Source organism: Vombatus ursinus, unplaced genomic scaffold (genome assembly GCF_900497805.2).
Source record: "Vombatus ursinus unplaced genomic scaffold, bare-nosed wombat genome assembly UNPS02014812.1, whole genome shotgun sequence".
NCBI lineage: Eukaryota > Metazoa > Chordata > Mammalia > Diprotodontia > Vombatidae > Vombatus > Vombatus ursinus.
Genome location: NW_020954590.1, coordinates 105,764,825 through 105,774,271, shown reverse-complemented (window position 1 = coordinate 105,774,271; position 9,447 = coordinate 105,764,825).

Below are 9,447 nucleotides of genomic sequence, written 5' to 3'. Positions count from 1 at the left end.
ATCTATATCTATATCTATATCTATATCTATATCTATATCTATATCTATATCTATATCTATTTATTAATGGCTCAAACCTTATACAAGACTGGAATCTAATCTAAGCCCCCATTGGTGGCTTCAAGGACAAGCCTCTATTTTTCCTTAAAGATACTGTTTGTCTCTGCCTTTTTGATCCTTGAACATTTCTTGATTCAGCCCCACAGGCACACTGAGGCTGACAGCCCTCCCCTTCTCCTATTCCAGAGTAACTGGGCTCCTCAAAGACTCTCCCAAAATGTGAGTTTGGAAAATTTCAAGTCTGTTTTTTTTGGTAATTTTCAATATTGTCTCTGTTGTGTAAAAATACAGCAAAACTTCCAGAGTCCTACTTCTTTCTTCAGTGTCACTTTTAAATTCCCTTTTATTCTTTCCTCCATCTAATCTCCTTCAATTACTACTCTAATCTGCTGCTATGCGTGACTTGAAGGAGATGCCATTATTTTTTGAGAAAGGAGAAGAGAAAGATTCCAGCACTTTTGATTTCCAGAGAGAGTAAGAAACAGTATTTCTGCCCCCTAGGAACATGTAATCTAAAAAAGACCTTCAGTCATACCAGCATAAGCTATATTTACACTGGGCCAAAATTAGCAATTTATTGGAAAACAAAACAAAGCAAAACAAATCCATTTTGAAGGATAGGTATAGTCACAAAAATGAACACTCAGACATTGCAGAAAGATATAATGTATTTCTGTCATTAGGCAATGGTATGAGTGAGTCCTTTTCCACGGTGTGCTGAGGGAAAAAACAGTAACCTTCCTTCCAATAATTTGGGATAGAATTGCTAGAGGAGCTGGATTGCTTTCTAGAGAGTTCTGATGATGAAGTGGAAGGACATAGCCTGAATGAAAGCTCCAAGTTGAGTCTGAAATGATTCAAAGGAATGTCAAAGAAATGTCATAAGAAAATTTGCCTATAAGAAGAAGGAGCTGGACAGAAGATATTGGTTGATAAGTGGTTAACAATAAGGTCAAATGTAAGTTTAGAAAATCTTGGTCCTAGAGAGTAAGTAAAGAAACCTATCTTCTCCCTCTCAGTAGAGAGATGAGAGCTGTACATGTGGAATGAAGTACACAAGGTCGTATGTAATTGCTGTGATTATTAACTTTGTCCATTTTTTATTACTGTTCTTACAAAGGTTTAATAGAGTGGGAGTGCTAAGGAATAACAACTGGCATAAATACGAAAGTAACAATAACACTATTTTAAAATGGTGGATTCGGAGAAGTTTGATGAATGTCTTTGAAACTAAAGGTAAGAATCTTGGTTAAAATAAATTATAATATATGTACAAAGATTACTGAGTTTGGAGTTAGGAAGCATGGTTTTTAATTTCGGTTCACAGATGTCCTAACCATTCACAAGTCAGTTAACCTTTCTGAGCCTCAATTTTCTTATCTATAAAATAGGAAAAATAATAATCACTATTAACCTCATGGGTTTATTATGGGGAAAGTGCTTATTAAACCTTCATGTATTAATGCCAATTATTATTATTATTATTATACATTATTTTAAGTGTATAAATACTTGCTCACATTTGTTATTCTAAACATAGCAGCTTTGTAAAGTAAGGTAAGATAGTGTAAGTGATATTATCCCTGTCATAAAGATCTTTCCTCTACTACCCTCTCTTCAACAAATCAATCCTGTGCATGCCAGAGACCATATCCTGGAGTAACTCTGGCTAGCAGCCTCCCTCCGTTGCTCCTTGAAACTGATCATGCTTCAATTCTTCTACAAGAGAAGGATATAAACATTAATAAGGGCCTACTATGTGCTAGGCACTTTACAAGTATTATTTCATTTGATCCTCAAAACAACCCTAGGAAGTAGATGTTACTACAATTCCCATTTTATAGTTGAGGAAACTGAGGTAAACAGAGGTTAAATGATTTGCCCAGGGTTGCACAGTTAGTAAGTATATGAAGCCAAATTTGAACTCAGGTTTTCCTGACTCCAGACCCCATGCTTTATCCATTGCATTACTTGTGTAGAACACAATTTACAGATAATAATCAAACATACAGTACCGTTTCTATTAAATTCCATATAGCTAATTGATTCTCAATAGAATGCTTTTGTTGATATTTTTCTGAATTCTTGTATCCATAACTAATCTATGGTTGCAATCCAACCATGATTTGATAAATAGAGTTACATTCCAATCTACTGTTTTCCCAATATATTTATTGTCATTAAATCTAATTGAGATTTATTGATAAATTATTTCTCATCTGTGTACAATTTATATTCATTAAACTGAAACCTCTTTTAGTTTCAACAGGGCTGATTATAATAGAGCTAACTATCTTAACACTATTTGTATAGTTACAGGGATTGGAACATTGATTCTATAGTATTATCTATAAAATTCTGAAAACTATTCAGATCAATCTCATTTTAAAATTTCATTTAAATTATATAATTTTTTTTCTACCAACTGTCCATGAATAGTTAGTTCTTCATTAGGCCAAGCAATTGGTTCTAAAAATCAGCATCATTAAAAATGCTTTCACCATTTTTTTCTATCTGATAAAAGATATAAGTTCATGAGCTGAATGATATTTTCTAGTAACATATTGCTAGGAAGAACATTTAATTGACTATTTTTTATTAAGTGGAATATCTATAAACATATTTGACCTAAAGCTTCAACTTGAGATTCATGCTTTCTAGTACCAATCTTTAAATTTTCCCAAGCTCATATTGTACATTTGATTAATTTTTGTGCTTTCTGAATGTTAGTTGATCTTAACTAAAATGTAATTAAGAGTAATGAAAATTCTTCAAGAATATTAATCATTAAAGTAAAGTCTTGCAAGAAATTAATATTAGCTAATCTGTTAACCAAACCAGAATTACAAGAATAATGAGAAAAGTGCATATATGAGGTAGGACCTCAGCACTACACAGCAGTAGCAGTCAATAAATTATACACTGTACATCTTGGTCCCAGTACTCAAACAAATTTTGTAATTCAATTTCAAGTTCTTTAGCTACACTTCTCACTTGGTTTTATTTTTATTAGATTGGTGATAAATGTAATAAATTTTATCCAGAAATATTTCAAATGATTAACTTGTTTTATTTTGGATATGAAATTGTCAAGGAATAATTGTGACCCATTTTTTAAACAGTGCCAAATGAAGATTTTAGGCAAATTTTCTTTTATAGCAACTCCAGACTTTCTTTCCAGAACTATATTAACATCATTAGTGAAAAATGAAATTAAGTTCATTTTCATATATTCATTATTAAAGCCACAATCATTTAAAATAACACTATTTGTATAGTTACAGGGATTGGAACATTGATTCCATAGTATTATCTACAAAGTTCTATTCAAATAAATCTCATGTTAAAATTTCACTTAAACTTTATAATTTTTTTTTCACCAGCTGTCCATGAATAACAGTTAGTTCTTCATTAGGCCAAGTAGTTGGTTCTAAAAAATCAGCATGATTAAAAATGCTTTCACCATTTTTTTTTTGTCTGATAAAAGATTTAAGTTCATGTGCTGAATGATATTTTCTAGTAACATATTACTAGGAAGAACATTTAATTGATTATTTTTTTATCAAATGGAATATCTGTAAACATATTTGACCTAAAGCCTCAACTTGAAATTCATGCTTTCTAGTACCAATCTTCAAATTTTCCCAAGCTCAGATTCTTTTAAGGCAACAAACAGCATTACTGCTCAGAAAATCCCTGTACATTTAAATTGGTTTGGGCTAGCTCCATGAGAATGTAGATTTCTGGACGATGGAGATTGTCTTTATTTTTGTCTTTTTACCCCTAGCACCTAGCACAGTGCTTGGCACAAAGTAAGTGCTTAAGTGCTTTTTTCACTTATTTATCCACGAGGAAACTGAGGCCCAGAGAGGTAAAGCAATTTGACCCTGGTTTCATAGCTACTCAATGGCAGAATTGGGAGTCAAACCCAGGTCTTCTGACTACAAGATCATCAATTTTTTCCCTATTCCAAGGCTGAGTGACTTGACCAAGGTCACAAAGTTAGTTAGGATAGGAGCTAGGACTGAATTTACTTCTTTTGATCCCAAGGCTGGTGCTTTTTCCACTCTATAGAATGGAAGGTAAAATGTTCACACAATCCAAGTAATGGGCACAGTATTGAACTTTGGTAGCAAATTCCTGGAAAACCTTCACTTTACCAGTTTTATTCATGACAATCATAATTCCTATTATTTGATCCTTTTTAAGGAAAGTAGTTATTAAGTGCCAGAACTTTTCTAGTCATTTTTTTATGATTCTGACATTTACTAATGACAATCATAGCATTTAGATAGTGCTTAAAGGTTTAAAAGATGTTTTCTTCACATTTCACACTGTAGAATCGTACCAATGTTTTACCCTTATTTTAGAGACAAGAAAGCTAGGACTCAGAGAGGTCATCTGACCAACCCACATTTACACAGCAAATGCATCCTGTCAAACCAAACTGATTACAACTGACTGAAGCTGGAGTCACCGTTGTCTGCATTCTATTGAATATTTCCTTCATAAGTTTAGCACATATCATTTTTAAACTTCATGATTTACTACAATCTTACTTTCCCAATCTGTATAGTTAATTTCAACCCAGGTAATTTTCTTCATTAATTTACGTATCACAATTATACTGTGTTGCTTGATTAGTTTTTTTTTAAAATCCATTAATATGTTCCTAGTAATTACAAAAACTTTTGGGGGGCCCACAGTGGCTTATGTTCCTGTTGAAGCATAGGCGTGGGGTTCTGGGGAATCTCCCAGCCCTGTTAATAGCTTACAAAAGGCTTGCCTGCACAGTTAACCATCAGGATCTGTTTATGTTGCCTCCAAAGATCAACTTGAAACGTTTTTCCAAATTAATCATACTTACTGTCTTCTCTTTCTCTGTTTCCTTTTTTTTTTTTTTAATTTTAGGTAATTGGGATTAAGTGACTTGCCCAGGGTCACACAGCTAGTGTCAAATGTTTGGTCTGAGGTCAGATTTGAACTCAGGTCCTCCTGACTTCAGGGCTGGTACTCTATCTACTGCGCCACCTAGCTGCCCCTCTGTTTACTTTTTACTTTTCAGAATCTAGAGAGAGTTAATACTTTATAGTAAGTCAAGAGAGTTGTACTTTTCAATTTTTACCAACTTTTAAACAAATTTTCTTTTAATTTTTAAGCGTTTGGGGTTTAGTGACTTGCCCAGGGTCACACAGCTAGTGTCAAGGTTGGATTTGAACTGAGGTCCCCCCGATTCCAGGGTCCATGCTCTATCCACTGCACCACTTAACTGCCCCTTTTACCATTTCTTATACAAACAGCCTTTACAATGATAGCATACATTTTAAACATAAGTTGCTGAAATTCTAAACTGATTGCATTTAAGGCCATTATGGAGAATCATTGATCAAAATGTACCTTAAAGGACAAAAAAACCACCTTATTTTGCCGTTTTAAACACATTACCCTGATGTCAGATATTGGGGTTGGCAATGTTAGGAAATAGAATCTGAGAGTTAGACAGTTTCTTAGATTTATATTGAACATAATCTACAGACTTCAGTTTTGGGATCCAATTAAACCTGAATTTACAAACTTTTAGGATTCAAGATAATTTTTCAATTAATGTTTTAACCTTAAGAGCAGGAAGAGAACTTACCCTCTAGCTGATGCTTCTCTGAGTTAAAAAAAAAAATTCTTTCCTCACTCAGCTTCCATTAGTTATTAGTATTTGTTGTGTTTCTACTGGATACCTTATCAATAGAAAGAGTAGCTACTCAGTCTTCTAAAACTGGTGGGAAAAGAGGATGAAGAGAATACCTGAAGAGAAATTGGGGCTGGGGCTGATCTTTCTCTAATTCCTGCCCCCTTCTCCTTTCTCCTGCCTTTCCTTTCTTCATAGAAACTGTGTAAAGCAACATATTTGAGGTACTACTATACCAACTAGGGTACTGGTTACAGAAAATGTTTTTAACAATTAGGTGTAGGTAATACTTGCTATTCTTAGTTTCCATTATATCTAAAAATTCTTTAACTGACCGAGGCTTAAATCTTTTGGTTTAATTTCTAACTTGGTCTCTAGAGTGCCCAAAATTCTTTCCCAAGGGGCCACATTGGCTTAGTGAGGGTGGGAAGCTATCAATTTATTTCAATCGAGATATGGGTGGTCTGCCATGTAAGAATTAAAGATACAGGACACATAATAAACCTCCCCAGTTTACAAGCTAATGGAAGGCAGGAATAGCGGGGCTATGTCTAAAGATCCTCTTCCTTCTTAGCTGTAAAATAATCTGAATCTATTATAAAAATGAGTAGGAGTCTCATACAATTTACAGCAAAATTTCTAAGTTCAAAACACATACTAATTCAAAAATAATTCCTAAATTGATTCCTACTTCACCTTAATTTGTAAAACTCCCACATACACAATTAGATTTTCTAATACTTCTTACAAGCTTACTTTTTTCTTATATCAGTAAGATTACCTTTCTCTTCTAGCTGTAAAACCTTGAACCTATTATTCTGGGGAAGAGGTGTTCTTATCTCCCTTAAAACAGTTCTAAAGACTGTTAATCCAATCCTTACATTCCCAAACCTGGCCACAGTTCAGTAAAATAAAAGGAAAATAAGGGTCTTTTTGAAAACTTAGAGCTTACCAGAGTGGTTAACCAGACACACAGATTTGCTGGCAAAGTTCTTCCTTTTAAGCTCTGTGCACACAACTGCAATCGTACAGATTCAAGGAACCTCACAAACATAAGCACAGAAAAGCACAGAAACAGACCAACAGCTTTGAGACATCTGTTTGTTCTGTGGACAAAGAAAACATTCACAAGTATGTGACAGTGGCTTCAGGAAAAGGATTCTACTCTCAGTTTGTATTACTAGCTGTCTCCAGTCAAACCCACATAGTGTCAAACCCCGATAAATTACAGTCTGTTCTAAGAGACAAATGAAATTAGGGTGTGTGTGTTCATGGTTTAATTTCTCTCAAGCGGGCTTGACATGCATTGCATGGGAGTTAGTCCAAAACTGGGCCCCCCCAAGGGCGACCAGTTAAGAATTGGCTCTATTTGGGATTTAGGGGTACAGGTTATATGCCCTAGGGAGTGCAGGTGTTCCCAAGGGATCCCAATCAACTCTGATTGGTCAAAGCACTGGGAGGTGGGTTATATTCAAATGAGATCTTGAGTAGGTGACTTCGGTCACTTAATCTAGGTCAACAGGGGCTGGTATCACCCGCAATTCGGATAGAGGAAATACCACCCCCCAATCTTTGGGCTGTCTAGGTAGAAGAAATCTTTCTCCACCTAAGTCTGAGTAGGATAAAATCAATTCAGGCCTGGGTTGGAGTTTGTTTGTTTGTTTGTTTGTTTGTTTTTTTAATTTATTTTTTTAAATTAAATTTTTTCTGGATTGGAGTTTGACCAGGATGAGAAGATCAATGCAATCTCATTATCAGTAATGTTCTTCTGAAGAACTTTGGACAGAAGGCTGGGGGCTTTGAATCTCCAAGACACAAATCAATCATTTTTCACAATAGATACAAACATTATACTTAACAACACTCCACAAAGACGGACAAAAGGCTGCTGCTTCCTTAAAAATAATTTGGTGTGTACACAAGAAAGTTCTTTTTTTAGGTCAAATTCTGTAAACCATATACTTTAGAAACATAGATTATTCAGATTCTTGAGTGCCTTGCTCACGTCTTTCACGTTTCCTGAGAGAGTCTATTTTCGTTTCAATTTTCTTTCTTTTGAGATTCCAATTGGCCTAATCTTTCCTGGGAGAGAAATGTTTTAAATTTATCCTCCTTTTAAATTTTGAGTTTTTTAATGTTTTCTTTGAGGGATGAAGGCCTAGATTCCGTTTCCCTCTTAATGGCTTCTAATAGCCTCTAAATAAAGGATTCCCATCCAGGGTTCTTGAATTTTTGGCCCTGCCTTATTGAGGGTTATCCTTAAATAGTTAATTTTATCCTTACCAGGGGACCCTCACCATGGCTAGCAGTTTTTGAGGATCAGATCCAAGAACTTGCAAGCACCCAAATCGTATTGCCCTTAAGGATCCAGATAAAATGGATCCTGGATTTCCCATGGGTCCTTACCAGTATTCTTGATTAAAGAGGCAACTCAGCCAAAAATGATGGGAGTCTAGATTCAACCAGTACTAGGCATTTGCTGGTTTAATGGGAGGGCCTTGGGGAATGGGCACAAGAGGCCTGTGTTGGTACCAGGGTGTCCAAAAGCTCACTCCCAGGACTATGGCATACATAATCTCTGGTGAATCTCACTGTTGCCACCATTAATGTTAGCACTGAAATAAATCAAACTCATAAGTGAAGGAAAAAGGCATCTTTAATTGAGATAAAGAGGTCTCGAGAGCCTGGGTCACCCATATGTTTGAGTACATGGTTGTCAACCAAGTGAACTTACAGAAAAGTTTTTATACTTTCAGGAAGAAAAAGAGGTTGAGATGGCATATGAGGAGCAAAGCTTGGTCATGAGGCCCTATCTGCCCTTGGCAATCCAAACAAGAAAACCCACTTTATTTTGTTTGTTATGCTCTTTGTGATCTAACTCACCATAAATCTTAATGAAAGAGGCAAGGATATTTGGTAGCTGTGGCTAGACCAAGACATTCTCAATTTATAGGATAAAGAGATTCCAGGCTGGGGCCCAGCATCCAACCTAATTGAGCCTCAAGAGCAGGAATGCAAAGATATTACTAAGATTGTTTAGAGGGAGGAGGGCTTCTCTCACTGTCAGGATTGCTTTTTGACAGAGAAGGCAGTATTAAATTTGATATTAATTTTTCTTGTCGCCAATGTGCCAATGTGTAGTCCATGGATAATAAGGGAAAATGCACAGTTGGACTGAAGCCTGAAACAGCCTACAACTTGATGCACTCTATTCTGTTTGGAGGTTTAGCATTTAATACATATCATGTGTGTGTTTTTGCATCATTTGGCTTATGTAGCAATGACATGCGGGAATTACTTTTAAAATTAGTCCATCTCTACACATCAAAGAGGTGTAAATTAATGAGGTATTCAGTACCAGTATTAATACTCATCTATCTTTGCTACAAATTCTGGTCAGGAATGGTGGCAGAGTCATCAGAGTTGAGAGGCCTCTATGACCCAGACATAGTGAAGTTGATGAATTGGATCAAGTCAAACACTTGAAGAAAGGCTGTATTTGCTGGAAGCATGAAATAATGAGCCAGAGTCAAACGGTACACAGGGAGGACCTTAACCAGTCACCCACACTATGAAGATAAGGGCCTGAGAGAGGGAACTTAGGAAATGGAAGAGGTTTATCAGATATATGCAAAGAGATCTCCCAAGGAAGTCAGCACAGTTCATGGTAAATGAATTTTACCTGTACCCATAATGCTATGAGG